Below are 18,282 nucleotides of genomic sequence, written 5' to 3'. Positions count from 1 at the left end.
ATGTGGTTACCATGTGAGTCTGGACTTGCCAGATCTTTTGATTTTTCAGGACAAGTTAAAAATACAGATTATTATGTGGATTTTTTTATTTTTAAAGTAATGGTGCTGACCAAATGAAATATCTCTCTGGCCATTGTGGATAGCCTCTAGATTGCCGTAAACTCTTCGGCTTCTGTATTGCCTCGGAGTTCCTTGACTTTATCTGTTTTGTTGGCTCCACTCTCCTGTGTAGGAAGCTTTCCTCAGATGTCTGATCCTTGGCTGTGCTCGGCTGTAAGTTCAGTGAGAACAGGTGGGGCTTTCCTGTAGGTGAAGGATAGTGAGCATATATGGGCATTTGTCTGGGATACTTAGTTTTCCTGGAGGATTGTCCAGTCTCCTGGTGGAGAGAGGAGGGAGGCAGGTGTGAGGGACAATGGGGAGGGAGAAGTGACGTGGTTCCGTAGCTGGATGCTGCTGTTCAGTTTTACACTTCATCCCACTGGTCCACGGTGCTGGATGCCTTTGAATTCAGAGAATCCTCTTGTGAAATTTTTTCAGAGGACAAAGCCCTCATCTTCTGTAGGATCAGATGCCCTGCTACACTGGGTTGAGGAGAGCCTCTGGGTATAACTTGCTCTATCTGCTGTTAAGTAAGTAATCTCTCTGCTGTCAAGATCCATCCCTGCCCTGTTGTGTCCTGAAACCCTCAGGCACCCAGCCCCTCAGGGATTCTACAGAACAAGTTAGTTTGCTCTTGTTGGGATCCTACTTTGCAAGCTGTTGGAAAGCAAAGAATATCCTAAGCTAAGTTACCATTTGTCCTTCTGCTTTATATTTTCCAAAATCTCTCCTCTGCTGTTATCTCTTGTTAGCCCTCTTTATCCTAGTACAGAAAAAGGTAATAGTTTTACAATTTAATAGTTCTAACTACTTAATAGTCTTAGTAGGGATTTGGGAAGTGAGGGGGCAGAAATGTGTTGTTGGTCTGCTGTTTTTACCAGGAAGTCTTCCTATTTCCTGGTCCAGTTTTCTCTTATTTCTTCAGGACCTTCATAATTCATTTATTTTTATTTTTTCATTTTTTCTCAGCTTCTCTACCTGTGGTTCCTTTCCTACATTCTACATGTTCAACTCTCCTGTTCTAAACCCTAAAATAATTATTCCTCAATCATTCTTTTTAATTTTTTCCAATTACAGTTGGCATTCAATACTGTATTAGTTTCAGGTGTGCAACAGCGTGGTTAGACATTTATATAACTTATGTAGTGGTCCCCCAGATAAGTTGAGTACCCATGTGACACCACACATAGCTTTACAATATCATTGACTATATTCCCTCTGGTGTACTTTACGTTCCCTAGACTATTTTGTAACCATTCTTTTTTTTTTTTTTTTTTTTTTAAATCCTCACCTGAGGATATATTTTCATTAATTTTAGAGAGGAAGGGAGAGAGAGACACACAATGATGTGAGAGAGAAACATCAATTGGTTGCCTCCTGTATGCACCCCGACCGGGGATCAAACCCACAACTTTTCGGTGCACAAGACAAAGCTTCAATCAGCTGAGCCACCGGCCAGGGCTGTAATCGTTCCTTTTGACGTCACATTTCAACACTGAAGAGTAGTTTAATGTTGCTGCTTCCGGTGTTTTTAACCGATGCCACCCTCTGACTTCTCCTTCCATAATTGCTGATATCCTTTGAAAGGTCCCCGATTCTCCAATTTAATGACGTCTTTTGGTCTTTCTCTTCAGTGTCACACTCTGGTCACTGTGGATTCCTGACCCTTGATCCTTCTGGTGGCTTCCTGATCCCAGTGGCCCTCCTGCTTCTGGCCACTCCAGAGCCTGCTCCTGTTCGCCTGCCCTCCCCTAGATGTATGACCCTCAAGGACCTGCCCTGGGCCCTCTTCTCCCTCTTCTGAAACAGACATATCCATGTCCATGTGCACAGTGTTCGCTTTAAGTGGGGGATCCTGGATCTACTTGGTGAGTCCGGACCTTCTCCCTTGATCTCGTCCAGCACGTATAAATGCCTGTTGGGGATACTTACACAGAGATCCTGCTGAAACCTCAAAATCACATGTCTAAAACCAAATCAATTTCATCTCTCATAGCCCGTTTTTCCTCCCATGCTTTCCATTTTTGTTAATGGTGTCCCTGTCCTCCAGCTCACTCAAGTTAACATCCTTAGGGCCATTTCTTAGCTACTACTTTTTCTCACCCCAGAATCCAATTAGTTACAAAGTTCTATTGCTTTTATCCTCACAGGGCCTCAGAATCTGTCCCCCATCTTTAATTTCCATTACTACTACCCTCTGTTAGGGCCTCACCACCTCTTGCTTGAACTATTGTAAAACGTCCTTACTGCTCTTCCTGTCTCTGCTTTATCTTCTCTCTAGTCCATCTTCTGCACCACTGACTCCCAAATGTGGATCTAGTGACATCAAAATGAAATGGCATTTTTAAAAAGCACGGCATATTTCTAAACGCTTCCACTCAGGGATTGTGATTAATTAGATCTGGGTGGGATGCAGGAATCTGAGCTGTTAAAGATGCTTCACAGTGAGTAAAGCAGATTTAGAACAATATTCACAAGTGTATCATTTATATAATTTAAACACAAAATAGTAATGCTATAAAGTTGTTATGGATACATACATATACTTACATATTTCTTTCTCTGTATAAACATGGGTTATAAAGATACTCACCAAAGAGATGTGTTTATTTTGGGGAAGGGAACAGTCAAGGGCAGGTGTGGTTTATTTCTCTTAAACATTCTAAAGCCCAAATGGCAAAACATCAACATGACTTTGTTATAAATGGAGAATTGTCATATTGTTATTTGTGCTTTTTCTCTCCATATTAAGCAAGTTTGAGTCTCTCCAGATGATTCTGATGCATATCCAGTTTTAGTTTCTGTGATACCATGGAAGTGATCATCTGAAAATGCAGATGTGACCATATCACACCTGTTTGAAAGCCTTCCATGACTCCTATCTCCTAAAGAGTCAATTTTATTTTTATTTTTTAAATGGATTGTTTTAAATCCTCACTTGAGGATATATTTTTATTGATTTTTAGAGAGAGAGGAAGAAGGAGAGAGAAACATCAATGTGAGAGAGAAATATCCATTGCTTGCCTCCATACCCCCCTGACCAAGGATTGAACCCACAACCTTGTCATGTACCCTGACCGCGAATCTAACCCTCAGCCTCTTGGTGCATGGGAGGATACTTCAACCAACTGAACCACCCTGCCGGAGCCTACAGAGTCAATTTAAAATTCCTTGGCATAGCATACGAGATGCTGACCTGCCTCTTTAGCCTTGCCTTCTGTAATCACCGTTCACACAGTCAGTGGGCCAGAAACCTCTGCTCTTCATGGAGCCTGGGAAATACCATTTGCTTTCCCTTGGCTCTGTGTCTCTTGCAGATGCTGTTTCTTCTGTATTTTCTCTTCCCTGACCCCCCCACCTTTTGCTCATCAAAATAGTGTTTATCTCTCAAGATCTAGCTTAAGTTTTACCTCCTGTAGGAAGCTTTCACCCCTTTCAAAAGCTTTCTGCTCTGTTCTTCCCACAGAACTCCACTTATACGTCTCTTACGATGCTCATAATATGATGATATGGGTCGTCCTTACTCAGTTTTGTGCTTATTTCATCTTCCCCTTCCCCAAATGTAAACTGAGTGCAGACAAGGACGGTATTATTTACTTACTTGATGTATATTTTATCGATCAGATATTTCTAAGCCCATGTTGTATGAAGGCACTGTGCGAGGTTATGGGGGATGTACACGAGTAAAGCAGAATTCTGTCCAGATTCTGTCATGAGGCTGATGACAAGTGTTCAAGTCTCTGATGGGGGGGAGGGAACAAGAATGCCTTGTCTGTCTGTCAGGCTGTTGGACGTCAAAAGAAGGGGGAAGCCATCGTGGCTGATGAAACTGGACAAAGGCTTACAAATGAGCTGTCTTTTGAGTTGAGCTGTTCTGTGTGAGATATTGATAAGGAGACATAGTTAAGGCAAAAGTTTGTTGGATTAATCAATAAATCCCAGGCAGAGGGACCTAAAGACTTAGAGGTCTTTGAGGATGTATTTAAGAACAGTCAGTGATTTACTTCGACCAAAGCCTGGACTAAATGGAAGGGAACAGTGGAAAATAAGTCTGGGAGAAGGTTTGAGACTCATTCTAGTAGACCCAGGTGCTGGGCTATAAAGAGATTGGGCTTCACTTGGTTAGAGGCCACTGAAAGTTTGTGGACATGGTTGTGGCATGGCTGAGCTCTGTTTAAGACATCAACAGATGGTAGGGTCAGAAAAGGAAGCTGGGAGAACAGAAAAGAGGAAGTCATGACCTGGTTCAAAACAGGTGATCCAAGCTGGGGCCAGGGTGGTCAGGCAGCCAGCATGGCAGGGAGGAGACAGGCTTGAGCAGCTCTGTTGCATAGAATTGATCCAACTTCATTACTGTAGATTATGGAGCTGATTGGAGTTGGGGAGCAACAGGGTGAGAACCCTTGAAGATGACCTGAAGAGTTCAGCCTGGGCCTCACTGGGAAGTGAGTCTATTAATATGAAGGAGAGCATTGGGAAAAGGAGAGGGCTTTGTGGTAAAGATGATGTGTCCTGGTTTTGGATATTGTAATGGATTGAATAGGATTCCCCAAACTAGATGTATCTAAATCTTAACCCCAGTACCTGTGAATGTGACCTTATTTCCAAATAAGGTGTAATTAAGTTAAGGGTCTCATGATAAGCTAATCTTGGATTTAGGGTGGGCCCTAGGTCAGATGACCAGTCTCCTTATAAGAGAAAGAAGATGGAAGTTTGACACAAAGACACAGGAAGAGCATGTGAAGGCGGAGGCTAAGATTAGAATTATGTAGCTATAAGCTGAAACACTGGGAGGAACCAGAAACTAGCAGGAGACAGGCATGGGACAGATTGTCCCTCACAGCCTACAGAAGGCACCAACCCCTCTGACACTTTGATTTTGGACTTCTGGCCCTCAAAACTGTGAAAGAACAAACCATTGTTTTAAGCCACTAAATTTGGGGTAATTTGTTATGGCAGTCCTAGGAAACATACAGATATGCTCAGATTTTAAAACAGGACAATAATTTACCAACCTTGAAGCTCCATCTGTAGCTTTGTTGTGTTGTGTGATCCACTGGACTCACCAGGCTCATTCACTGTGAAGAGCCTGTTGTTGATGTTAGTTGGTGAGGGGTGGGGGCCAAGGAAGGAAGGAGTTGTGCTGTTGATTATATGAGGCGGGTAGAGTGGCTTTGCTTCCCTACAGGGAAAAATATTGCAAAAGCAAGAAGCAATCAGTTAATTGAGCCTTAACTGAGTTTCTTTTTTGTGTTCTGCACTGTGCTAGGCACAGGAAGAAGATATAAGAGTAAGATTCCACATGGACTCTTGAGATGCTCACAGCTCAGTAACTGAAACAAAACCATTAGCAAGGCAAATATGTGATCAGTTGCTAAGAAGTATAAGGAAGATTGAATTGGATAAGGAATCTTAGTTTATTTTTTTATTAATTGGATACTTGAATTTTTTCAGAATTCATCACTGAGTTTCAGATTCTGTGACAAAGTCACTCAACAGGGTGTGTCTCTAGATTCCTAAAGTCAAATTACCCGTGGCTTGATGTATGATGCATGCTGATTTAACCACAGAGCCCTGGAATTTGTTGGCTGAGAAATCACCGTTTTTTCTTGCATCCTTGCGAGGAAAATGCTGTTCGGCCCCCAGAATCAGCAGGGGGTGGAAGCACAATGACCCTCCAGTAATGGGAACTGAATAAATCCAAGTACTGTGTTATCTAAATGGCTTGACAAGTTCCCATTTGCCGGGCTAATTGCATTAGTCTGCTCTCCTTTCTCTTCCGTGGACTGGGACTTGGCAGGCATGAGTGTTAGTCTGAGTGTCAGTGATCCCCTGCTACTGGACTGTGCCCTGGACAAGAACCCCCAGCTCAGCACTGTAGCCTGGAGAGGACCCAGGGGCCTTGTTTGCTGACCCCAGGAGTGTTCGAGGGCATTACCTCTACTAAAAGGAGATTTCACATTTGTTTCTGGATGCTTCTAGGCAAAGCTGTGCCAAGCTTGTGTTGGCTTTGTGGAGGTGGCATGAGCAACACTGAAGAGTTTGAGGAGACTGATGGAGTTGGGACACTAGGACAAGCTGAGTGATCCCTTGTGTCACCACTGTCCCTTGTGATTTACCTCCAACAGTCCATCTTGCTATGGTCCCCCTCTGAATCCAGTGTAGTCCCCTTCAAGTCATAGCATTTGGAGCCAGGCCTAATACCCACCTGTGCCATAGGCCAAACATTATCTGTGGAGAGCATGCAAATTAAACTATGATGTTTGTGGCTCTTAGCACTAACAGAGGACAGCAGTCAGCGCTCATGTATGAACTTTTTCAGTGAAAGAGTAAGTAATTACTTGTGATTCAAGTCTCTGAACAACTGGGGGTCCTTTTATCCCCATTAATCTCTAGCTCCAGACTTAATTCAGTAACATGCAGGACACTGAGGCTTGTAACTCCTACTTTTCTCTTTAGGAAGGGAGGGAACAGAGATTGGTGAAGGCATCTGAGCCAGCCCTAGGTATTGAGGCATGAGAAATGAGGACAGTTTCTGGGAACAGTATCCCAAAGATGCTATTTGCAGGATGACTTCTAGTTAGCATAGAGCATTTGGGAAAGGCAGAGAAAGTTCACGTAATGTGGAGGTCAGGGCCCTTGGGACAGTGGTTCCCTGTTTTGGAGTAGGGGGTCTTCAGGGTATTTGTGAGGTGTTTCTACTCATCATTTTCTTTGGATTTTGAGATTATCCTGGTTGGGGATAGGAAATGAATGGCAGCAAGGCCCTTGAGGGGGTAGGAGACAGAGCATCCCTGCAACCGTTAGAGACTCCTTCCTGAGAACCAGGTATTCAGAGGAGAAAGAAAAAGGGGAGGGTATTGAGTATTTAGGACTGTACCATCGACTGGGTGTTTAAACAACAAAAATATCTCTTCTCACAGTTCTGTAGGCTGGAAGCCTAAGATCAGGATGCAGCAGGGTTGGTTTCTTCTGAGGTGTCCCTCCTGGGCTTGCAGGTGGCTGCTTTCTCCCTGTGTCTTCGCCTGATGTTTCTCTTGTACATGACTGTGCCCAAATTTTCTCTTATAGGGACAGCAGTCATATTGGATTAGAGCCCACTCTAAGGACCTCATTATATTTTATTTTATTATTTTATTTTATTTTATTATTTTATTTTATTTTATTTATTTATTTATTTATTTTTAATCCTTACCCTAGGATATTTTTTCCATTGCTTTTTTAGAGAGTGGAAGGGAGAGAGAGAGAGAGAGGAACAGAGAGAGAGGGAGAGAAACATCAATGTGAGAGAGACACATCGAGTGGTTGCTTCCCGCTCGTTCTCCGACTGGGGCCGAGCCTGCAACCGAGGTACATGCCCTTGGTCAGAATCGAACCTGGCACCCTTCAGTCCACAGGCCGACAGTCTAACCACTGAGCCAAACCAGCTAGGGCAGGACCTCATTTTAATTTAATTACCTCTTTAAAGACCTTATAACTAAATATAGTCACATTCTGAGTTGCTAGGGGTTAGAACTTCAACATATAAATTTTGAAACGAGAAGTCCACAGTTGTGAGCCCATAACAGAAGGGAATTGGCATTGTACCAAGTCCAAGTTTAATTTTATAACTACTAATGAAGCCTGATTGATTGCCTTGTTGGGGTTCTGGTCTTTGAGAATGGATCCAGGCCGTGGGAAATGTTTCTGAGGGTGTGTGTGCATCAGAAAGGCTTGAATGAATGTAACACAACTGGGAGGGTTATGATTGTCACAGATAAAATTTTAGTGCTCACGTTGTGCCCCTATCCACTTCCAGAATGTGTACGACTGGTGCCCTGAGAAGAAGAGTTGAATGGGACAGAGAACTGAGTGCCTTGTTACTTGGTGTTTCCTGATTAGTCTAATTTGAGAGCCTTTGTATAAGCATCCTAGTTTCAGTCTGTTGGGAGCCGGTTTCTGAAACCCATGGAAACATCTACTGTTTTAGAGGCAGTGGGTTCCTTAACTACATACTAAAAAGAACAATCATAACAGTGTTCATTTGGTTTATATCCAAAAAAAAAAGAAAAGAAAAAACTCTTGCTCTTGAAATCTGTCTTAAAAGCATACAGAAGGAGCTCAAGGCTAAATTTTCCATAATTTTCTAAAACAGCTTTTGTTGTTTAGGTGACATGTTCCCAGCTAACTGCACACCAAACTAGCAAATGAACTTCAACTCATCCGTGTGCTAACAGTTTGGAGTGACCACAGGGTCTTCCCAGCTGAGAAGTTCATGCTGAACAAAGTGGCTTGAATTCTCTGTAGCTCTTGATTTTGATAGCAGTTCCCTTGCCAGTGTGCAAAACTGATTGTTTTTCATCGCCTTCCTGGGTACATCTTTTGATACTCACACTGGGCCCCTTTTGTGCCTTTTATACACTCTGAAGATGAAAACCAGAGTAGAGTGCAGCTTCTTGCTTTCTCTTTCAACTATTCAGTTGTCTTGGTGGAGAGGAGCTGTGTTTATCTTAAGACTCATGTTTCCACATAGAAGGCTGGTTACCTTATTTATATGCCCAGTAAAGGAGAAGCTTATGGATAGCCAGCCGGTTAGGGCGAGACATACTTTTCTAGTTGATTTCGTCTGGTTATTTTATCTGCAAGGATAGGAAGCAGTGCTTTATGATCGTGCAGTTTCTCTGACTTCTTGACATCAGCTGTGTTGATGGAAGTTTCTTATCACGGGGTCAAGGGTCAAGAACCACACTTAAGCTTTAGGCACCAGGACATGAAGAGTTCCACACAGTGGGGATATTCTTATCTCACTTCAGCTTTAACTGTGAAGAACATTAATTAAGATTTGGACCAGATTTACCTAACCCTTAGGGAAGAAAAATTGTTTAATAGACTTCAGTTTTCTTACTGCAGCTACCTATTCTGAAAGTGGGATTTATACAATTAATTGGTTCCTTGCGGAGTAGCTTTTCTGCCTCTTATACATGGTTCTTAGAATAAAGTTAATATTGAAAAAAGTAGAACTTTTCACATTGTATATATATGATAATTATTTGTTAATTAATTAGCTAAAAATTGATTCCAGGATAAACAAAATGTGGTATGTACTTGCAATGGAATATTATTCACACATAAAAAGAAATGGAATTCTGATACATGGATGAACCTTGAAAACATTATGCTCAGTGAAATATGGACACAAAAGGACAAATATATGGTTTTATTTATATGAGGTGCCTCAAATAGGCAAAGTCATAGAGACAGAAAGTAGAATAGTGGTTGTCAGGGGCTAAGGGAAGGGGGTAATGGGGACTTACTGTTTAATGGGTACAGAGATTCTGTTTGAGATGATGAAAAGCTCTGGAAATGGATAGTGGTGATAGTTGTGTAACACTATGAATATACTTAATTCCACTTAACTGTACACTTAAAATGTTAAATGGTGAATTTTATATTATGCCATAAAAAGCATTTAAAATTTTGATTTTAATGCAGGAAGGGTATATGACTTCTACAAATGCGAAAATATAAACTTAAACTTGAGCATATAAACCTTCTGAGGTCAGTTTTTCTGTGGATCTGCCTCTCGTCAGCAACAAAGAAAAACCTTTACTGAGACCAAAGTCTTAGACAGTTGTAGCCTGATTGCCACCCAGCTTTTTGTTGGGAGAAATTATCATATTTCTGGGAAATATCTCATAGGAAATGGAGTTCATTGATTCTTGCAAAAATTTTCATTTTTATCCCTGGATCAAGCCAGATGATCAATTGCTGTGTGCTTGGGTGCCATTTTGGCCTTGCTAAATCACTTCGTTGATCTATGCTTGGGCCTCACATCTCACCCTGAGGGAAGCAACAAGAAGCTTTACAGGAAACTTTTTACCGTGTACACTCAGAGGCACTATTAATTATTACTTCCCCCCTGAAAAAAGATACTTTGAGAATTTAACCAAGGAAGGGAAGGTTAACACCTCGGGAGAAATTTCACAATGACAAAAAAAGCTAATACTATGGAGAAATACGTACATTGTATTTTATCTTAAAGTCAATGTGATTATCTTGTGTCTGTTTTCTTCTTTGCTTTGGCCACTAAGATGCTCAGAACCCAATTTATCAACCATATCAAGTAATAGTTTAGTACTTTATAACATACAGTTCTGTGGACTAACTTTTCCTCATACTTTTATGGCCTCTTTTTTTTTAATGTTCTTTAATGGTTCCTTCTTTAAGGGATGAGCCAACTCATCCTTTTTTTTGACATTAGAAGGTATACCCTGACCAATAGGATGTATATATATGTAATATCTATATGTATATATGTATATATGTATGTATATGTGTGTGTGAAAAGAGAGAGAGAGAGAAAGGGATTGATTTTAAGAAATTGACTCACATGAGGTGAAGGCTGGCCAGTTTGAAATTCGCAGGGCAGGCCAGCAGGCTGGAGACTCAGAGGGATCTCAGTCTTTACTCTTAAGGCCTCAGCTGACTTGATGAGGCCCACTCACATTATGATGTATGATAATCTGCTTTACTCAAAGTAGTTAATCACATCTAAAAAATATTTTTATAGCAATACCTAGAAGTGTTTGACCAAACAACCGGGTAGCATAGCCCCAGCCAAGTTGATTAAACACATAAAAGTAACCATCACAGGTAGAGATATAAATATATAATAGAATTTTTACAAACTGGACATAACTGGTACTTGTCTTTTCCATTTGCTTATTTGAGTGCATGTAGAAAAAGTTTCCAACTCCCTTCCACCTCCCCACTAGGTTCAAGTCTCATGCTGTCATTATTTCATCAGCTGGTAGGGCCGCCTTCCAAGGCAGGGTTGGTTCAGTGGCATAGAGTCTGCATTGTGTGTGGATGCGTTGTATGTGTGAATGTGCTGACCTGCCAGCATACCCTGATGTATGTCAGTGTTATGCGGAGTTCTGCCAGCTCCTTGCTAATCAGCCATTTTTGTGGAGGGATGTGATGAGGTATATGATTTCACCAATTATTACCATTCCCAATTAGATTGGGCCCAGGTGCATGTTAGTAGAAGGTTAACTCACTCTCTGTAACCTCAACAGCAGTGCCTGACTTGATTCCGGGGATTTCACGCACTTGTTGTTCAGTTGGTTATATTGCTACTCTTCTCTGCAAAGTCATCCAGCACCCGGACACCTGCCTTTTGTGAGAAAACATTCCAGTTGTTCAGGAATGTAGCTCCTCTTCCACACTGGCGCTTACCTGCCTTTTTATCTTTGGTTGGCTGGCAGTTATTCCTCTGGGCACAGACCTCTTCACTGTTGGAGAGGAGTCTGACAGCCACCACGCTCTCTCTCAAGGTAAGAGTTTAAGTGATTCCGGATGACCCTCGGTGTTTCATTTGGACGCTTTGGATCAGGTTGTCAGGGATCCACATGTACTCTTGGATGTCTTGGGACTCTGTCTTTAGCCCATCTCCTTGGTAGTGCTCCAGGCTTTCTATCCCATTCTAACCCTTCCCTGCTCACTGTGGTCCTGGCGTTTCAAAGCCTGGTTTGGCTTTAGTTCCATTTCTGGTGAACCCAAGGAGGGAGTCATGCTTAGGGGATGATCAGTGGATCAAAGACGTCTCTGCTTCACACATACTAATTTGGTCAATTAAAAGAGAACCTCCTAGAGTAATGGCCCCAGGTAGGGGGGTGAGAATATCTGGGGAGTGGGAAGTGATGCTCAAGTGTTCGTGTCAAGTGAAATACGTTGCTAACTCTACTTAGTAAGCATATGCACTGATTACCGAGCATTCGTGATTAGAGGACATTTAAGTGTTAAGGATTGGAAAATATTTCCTGATCTAAAGTAGGATAAGAGTGTGGCTCCAACAGAGAGGAGGCAACGGCATCGATGTGAGCACATTTAAAGTTGTGTTTACTGATCACTGCTTTTTACTTAATTTTGCCCTTTTGGTTTAGGTGTGGTGCTTAATACACAGGCTGACCAGGTTCAGTTGTTGGGCATGTCTCCATTTTCCCAGTGAAAAAACTGAATCCGAGATCTGGTTTTCTGAAGTCAGGCTGCCAAGGCCAAGGAATTTATTTTTGAGGCTTCAGGGATGTAAGGCTGGTCTGCTGAGTAATCTCCCTGGCGTGGGCTCTCAGCTCCCAGCCCAGAGGCCCTTTGCCCTGCAAACAGACCTCCCACCTTGCATCTGATGGGTGAAGGAGGCAGCCTCCAAAGGAAGTTGTCTGAGATTGTGAGCTGATGGGGCCCAGGCCCTGTTTACCTTCCTGTTTCTTGTCTAAAGAGCACATTGAATTATTAGCATCCGTGTTTGTTAGTGCTAATTATGTGCTTCAAGTACAAAGCAGTATTCTGTAGATGTCTCCTAAGATGCTTTAGTCCTTGCCTTTTTTAAAGGATGATATTGTACTACCCTAATTAGGTCCAAGAAAACAAGTAGGAATCTGTGTTATCATCACTGTTACCCCTCAGGGAATATTGGGTGGTGTGCGAGCTGTTCCTTCAACTTAAGAGTCTGCTATTAATATGCCTGAAGTATATGTAGATCAGAGAAGTGATGGTCCAGCAGTGAGACATATGGAGAGCACTGGGTGATCTTCCAAAGCAAGGAAATGTAACGCCTTTTTAGTTATAGTGTTAAACACAGTGTTAGGAACATTATCATCGTCATAATGATAGTCATAATGATGATAACAATGGTAATAAAAAATAATAACTCTAATATTAACCATCTCTGTCACCACCATCACGACAGCTAACATTTATTGGCTCCTACTTTCTGCCAGGCACTAGACTAAGCATTTTATATGCACTATTCTTTCTTAATCTGCACAGTATCCCTATGAGGAAGGTCCTATTAATATCTGCCTTTTACAGTTGAGGAAACTGAGGATTAAAGAGATTAGGTAAATTGCTCAAAGTAAGACAGCCAAGCTAAAAAGGGGCAGATGGGGATGTAACTGACTGAACAGCACAGCCTGGGGTCGACCATGCCCCAGCCTTGACCCACGTGCGGGTCTTTACGGCTGGCATTCCACTCGTCTTTCACACTTGTCCCTGCTCACATGCCCTTTGCCCTCTGTCCACCTACCATTGACATTTTGTCTCTTCTGCACAGATGTAGCCAAAACATTAAAAAATGTATAAGTAGTTCAAGATTGTGAAAGAGCATTTGGCTTATAGAGAATATAGAGAAAATAATGAAGACTAAAAATCACCCAGTTTGAAAAGATGCCAACGCTACACGTCATGAACACATTGGTATGCTTTGCTGCTGACTTTCCCCTTGTGTATAGTTTGTTCACATAGTTACCATATGTTTATGTTTTGAATTTTAAATTTAACAAGTATTTTCTTGTGCCTTTGCTTCCATAATGGCTACTGTGTATGGTTAGAGGGCCCTTAAGTTGATTCCACAAGAAGCTGTATCCTCGAATTGCTCCCCTGTGATGCTTGCAGAGCTTCTGCTCACTATGTCAGATAGCCAGTTTCTGTCTGCTGAGCTGAGCTGGAATTGTGGGGTGTCTAGGTTCCCTCACACTGTAAACACCTTGTATCATCAGTGGGGTCTATATGGGGTTTGGCAGGAGTCCTACTGGCTTGGCGCCCAAGAGACCCAGATGTGGCTGTGCCCCGAAACTAGCTGCAAGTCCTAACCTTAACCCGAGCTCTGATTACTTCAGTTTTGCGTCTTCATCTATGGACCACTCACATCTAGTCAGCTCTGTAATCCCATGAAATCAGGAGTTTTCTGAACTCTCTTGATTTATAACCTGATGAGTTCAATTGATGCAGCAATTTTGGTGGCACTCAGCTTGGGTTACTCTGAGTTGCTTTAAGCAGGGAATTTAGTTTTTCAAGATGACCAGACCTGTAAACTCTTCAGAGGTGTAGTGTCTTTTCTATAATTCTTGCCCTCTCCACTTCTGTGCGCCCCCACCTTCTCCCCATGCCCACATACCTACAGAATAGATAGTACAAATACGAGACAAACAAGCAAATATGTGCACAACAGATGCTACTGGTCTTGGTCTAAGAACCTTTAGCACTAAGGCTGATCCAATTTATCAAATTAATAAGATTGTTTCATTTAGATGTGGTGACTTTGTTTATTCTACACAGGGACTTTTAAGCCTCCAAAGTCTCTCATAACATATTTCAGAGGGATTTTCCTACAAAGATGATTACCAATTGGTCCCACATGTTACAGACAAAAGAACACTGATCTATGGAACTTGGTATGTTTTACCTGTACTATGTGTAGTGTGTACAATGTGTCATTTTCTTGCTGTGAACAGCAGAAAAAAGTAAAGGCTTTTGGGGCTTCCTGCATTCTTGGAGCCTCATATCTGGGCCATGAAGATTATATTTTTGGTTCTGATGGTTCCCCCTGATTTTCACCTGGTGGTGCTGACCTTGAATTGGTTTGCTTGTGCCTTGTAGGTATCTACTGACTTCATTGTGCAATATTTAAGACCCATGGTATAAAGCGACTAACAAGGAAGCCAAATCTTGCTATTTCTGGCCCTATAGTTATCATAGCTTAAAAGGACAAAATGATCATGTGTTCCCACACCGCCCCCGTTCCCTGTAGAGACCTAACTTGGCACCTACCTTGGCACAGAAAGCTTGCCTCTACCTCCCCAGATCTGATCATTAGTCTTAGCTTTTCCCAGGTTGATAATGCTGACAGCAGTGGCCTAACTGGGTGGCCAGGAGGTGGGTGAGATGAGAACTTGGAGGCACCATGTGGTGGTTGGTAAACCCGCTGGCAAAGAGACAAGTGACCTGGTTTCACTGAGGTGCGTGTGTGTTTGAAATGCTACTAATATAAAAGCCTCATCTGTTTAGGGCTCTGTAGCAGTTATCTCTTGTTGCATAATAACACGCCACCCAAACTTAGTGGCTTAAAACAACAATCATTTTATTTGCTCATGATTCTATGGGTCAGCAATTTGGGCCAGGCTCTGCCAGTCTCCCCTGGGGTCACTCATGCTGCCATATTCAGCTGTGTCTGGTGACCCAGGGGACCTCAGCTGGGATAACTTATCTCTGTCATTAGCTTTCATTCCCCAATAGGCTAGCTCAGGATCCTTCACCTGACAGAGCTCTCCAGCAAGAAGACCAGAGCAGGAACTGTCCATTCTATTGGTCAAAGAACATCATAGGGCCAGCCCACAGGGGAGGGGGCTGAAAATAGACTTCACCTGTTAATGGAATAGCTGCAAAGAATTCATGGCCACTTAAAATTTATCATAGGATCTTAACTTGGATATGAAAGCAGTCTGAAATTACTTTATTTTAGAATTATTTTATTTTGCCTTTAATCTTTCTTGGAGTAGGGATGGTGCTGTCAGCCCATCTGAGAGCAGTTTGTAAAACAGAGGTCTTATGTAACATACCCCAGAATATAATAATATAGGAATAATAACAGCAAATATCAATATTGTTCTTACTATATGCCAAGCACTGTTTTAAGTTCTTTACATATCATAATGCATTTGGTCATTACAAAGTCTCATGAGTAGGTACTATTTTTATCCCCATTTTATGGGAGAGAAAACTGAGGCACAGAGAGGTTAAGTAACTTCCCCCAATATCAATGTGGCAGACCTGAGATTTCACCCAGGCATACTGGCTCCAGCATCTGTGCATTAACCCCAAATGCCTCTCAAGTTAATGGAAACTAATTTTTCTTGACACTGAGCAGAGTCTTTGCTTGGACTATGTAGTTTTTTGAGAGGCAGGCGATCGGCTATTTGGAGAGGGACACTAAGCCTTTTGGGGTACACCCATGTAGCCAAAAATGGGGCTGATCACATTGTAGGAGACCCTAATTGGAGATAGTAAAGACACGTGTGAACTCATGCAACAGAGAGTAATTTTCCTGGAAGTAAATGTGTGGGTGTGTCTGGTCATGGTCATGGTCATGGTCATGGTCATTGTCACGGTGTTACTCTGCTCTTTTGCTGGTGTTTAAAGAATGGGAATATTTAATAATGTCCTCCCTAGTTTTTCAGGCAGCCTAATGTTCTTGGCTTCAGGTCATCAGAAAGCCTCAGCTCCAAAGAAAATGTTGTGGTCATTTAGCTTTTCGTTTAAAGGGGAGTTAATAGTCTCCTTCATGCAGCATTTGCAGAACTAAATTCAGTCCATTCTCCAGGTAGTGGCAGGTGATTTGTCACTAAGGAAAGTGACAACTTTTACTGACATAGATGGAGTGACCCCTGGCACCAATGTCTTAGTAATGGGCCCACAGGCCCTTCCTCAGTTTGAGGGGAGTGAAGCATGTACTGAAGTCTAAGACTTACGGGCAGTCATTCTAGCCACCTGGCGTGTCTTCTCCACCAAATCCCGTTGTTGTCTCTTAACTGCACAGCTAGCCAGCTAGCTCTCTTGTTCTGACATCCTTGCTCTCCTGTGTTGACTCAGTGACTGTTTCCACTGATGGGAGGTTTTTGCCACACTTCTGGATCCATGAGAACCTGCATGTTCACCCCAGTGATCTCCAGCTAGAATCTGAGCTGGAAGCTAGGCCGTCTGGCTGTGCACCGCCCCACCGGAGGGCTGGCTGTCCTGGCCCTTCCCTCACCTCCCCCCTTCCCACACCAGGACTCTCCCCGAAGGCCAGGATTCTTGACTGTCAAGCAAGAAACACTAGGGCTGCTTTCCTCCCACTAGTGGAAACTCTGTTACCTTTATAATCTCTCCCTTTAGCTCATCTGGAAGAGTTTATAATCCTGTCCTGCCTACATGAAGGACTTTTTCCTTTTTGGATGCTTGCTTTCTTTTCTTGTTCAAACCAGACAGGACAGTTTATCCCCTGCCATAGGCACAAAAACCTGACAGGCAGGTCTCTGCAGCAGAGATTCTCCCAACAGTGCTTCACTGAACAGCTCGCCTGCCTTTACGAGGGAATGAGAGGACAGGACACAAGCAGGAAGCGTCCTTTGTTCCTGAAGCCTTTGGGGCTGTTCTTTCCCGGCCATAATCATAAATGTAATTGCTTCCTGTGATGGATCTGGCCAAGAGGCCATCCCCCTTTCACTCCCTCCTGCTGGTCGACCAGGACGACCAGAGCCTGCACCTTTGATTCTCAGTCATCAACATTAGTCTGCTTTGCCTTTGGCTAACGTGGCCTATTTGGGGAACTGGTGGGACCCAGGAGAAGGAAATGATCTGTGTGTGGAGGAGGGGTGCGAGGTGGGAGGCAGCTGTGCCTCTGAGATGGTGGAGAGCAGGGTGACTTTGTGCGCTTAGAAAACCGGTGGTTCACAGCAGAGTCCTCGAGTGCACACAGAAAGAAGTCCTTGCGCCTCCCGAGGAGAGGTTCACTCACCTCATCCCCAGAGTGGATGGTTCAGACATGGTATTTCCTTGGATCTGCTGCAGTTTTGACTCTCCTTGTGGTTGCTGGGTTTTATTGTTCCCCTTTCTTGTTGATTTTATGACCAAGATTGTAGGACGACAACATCTGAAAGTTTGTGTAAGCCCCTGTTTTTTTTTTTTTTCCTAGCAGTGAAGGTGATTACTTAACAATAAACACAGAAAGGGAGTTAAAAAAATATAACTCTGCCCTAGGCTAGCTCCAGGCAGGGAAGGCTGAGCCGGAGAAGGCCTTTGAAATGGTTAGAATGCGCATTTATCCACCTGCATGGCAGCCACCAGCTCCAGCCCCCAGGAGCAGGCACTTCAGCAACTTTCTCACAATCCTCAGTGTCTCCTTTTTAAAAGATTGTTTTCAGCAGCCCCACCAAAGCACAGCATTTCAAATTTAACCTCAGGCAGCTCTCAAAATTTCATTTTCAGGAAGTCTTTCTAGGATAGAGGTGAACACTTCTTCTGTGTCTAAACATGACAAGCCTAGGCACGACCCTGCTATTCTCACCACAGTTACTTTCCACGTGTAACTATGAGCACTGAGTCTATCTACTTATTAGCTGAGCTTTCCTGCTTTCCCCTTTCTCAAAATTCAGATCCCTGCCAAGATAAAGAGGGCAAAGGTGGTTAAATCTGGGGTGTTAGATCTGTGTTTACCCCCCAGTGGGACGACACCAGATGGACAGTGAATAAAGGTGTTTGGACATTGTCGCCTGCGGCATATACTCTGATCACAGGGGTCTAGCTTCTCTTTTGTAGTTAAACCTCAGGTATACTATGATCATGTGTGTGGACAGGCTTTTTTATTTAAGTTTACTTCAGAGCCTT

General features: G+C 42.9%; 1 protein-coding gene across 4 annotated transcripts in view; it reads left to right on the top strand.

Moving 5' to 3' along the window:
* The window catches only part of LYPD6B (LY6/PLAUR domain containing 6B), a 149,632-nt gene that overhangs the window by 89,186 nt on the left and 42,164 nt on the right, over positions 1-18,282 (top strand). Inside the window, exon 3 of one of the 4 annotated variants that reach the window (XM_016205605.2) lies at positions 1,737-1,970. The exons of the other annotated variants lie outside the window; for them this stretch is intronic. The gene's annotated coding sequence lies outside the window, so the exon portion shown is untranslated. The remainder of the gene's footprint in view (positions 1-1,736; positions 1,971-18,282) is intronic. 4 annotated transcript variants of the gene reach the window in all.

This window comes from Miniopterus natalensis, chromosome 8 (assembly GCF_054644295.1).
Source record: "Miniopterus natalensis isolate mMinNat1 chromosome 8, mMinNat1.hap1, whole genome shotgun sequence".
Classification (NCBI taxonomy): Eukaryota; Metazoa; Chordata; class Mammalia; order Chiroptera; family Miniopteridae; genus Miniopterus; species Miniopterus natalensis.
Note: the sequence above shows the minus strand (reverse complement) of the source record. Positions and strands in the feature narration are given on the sequence as shown.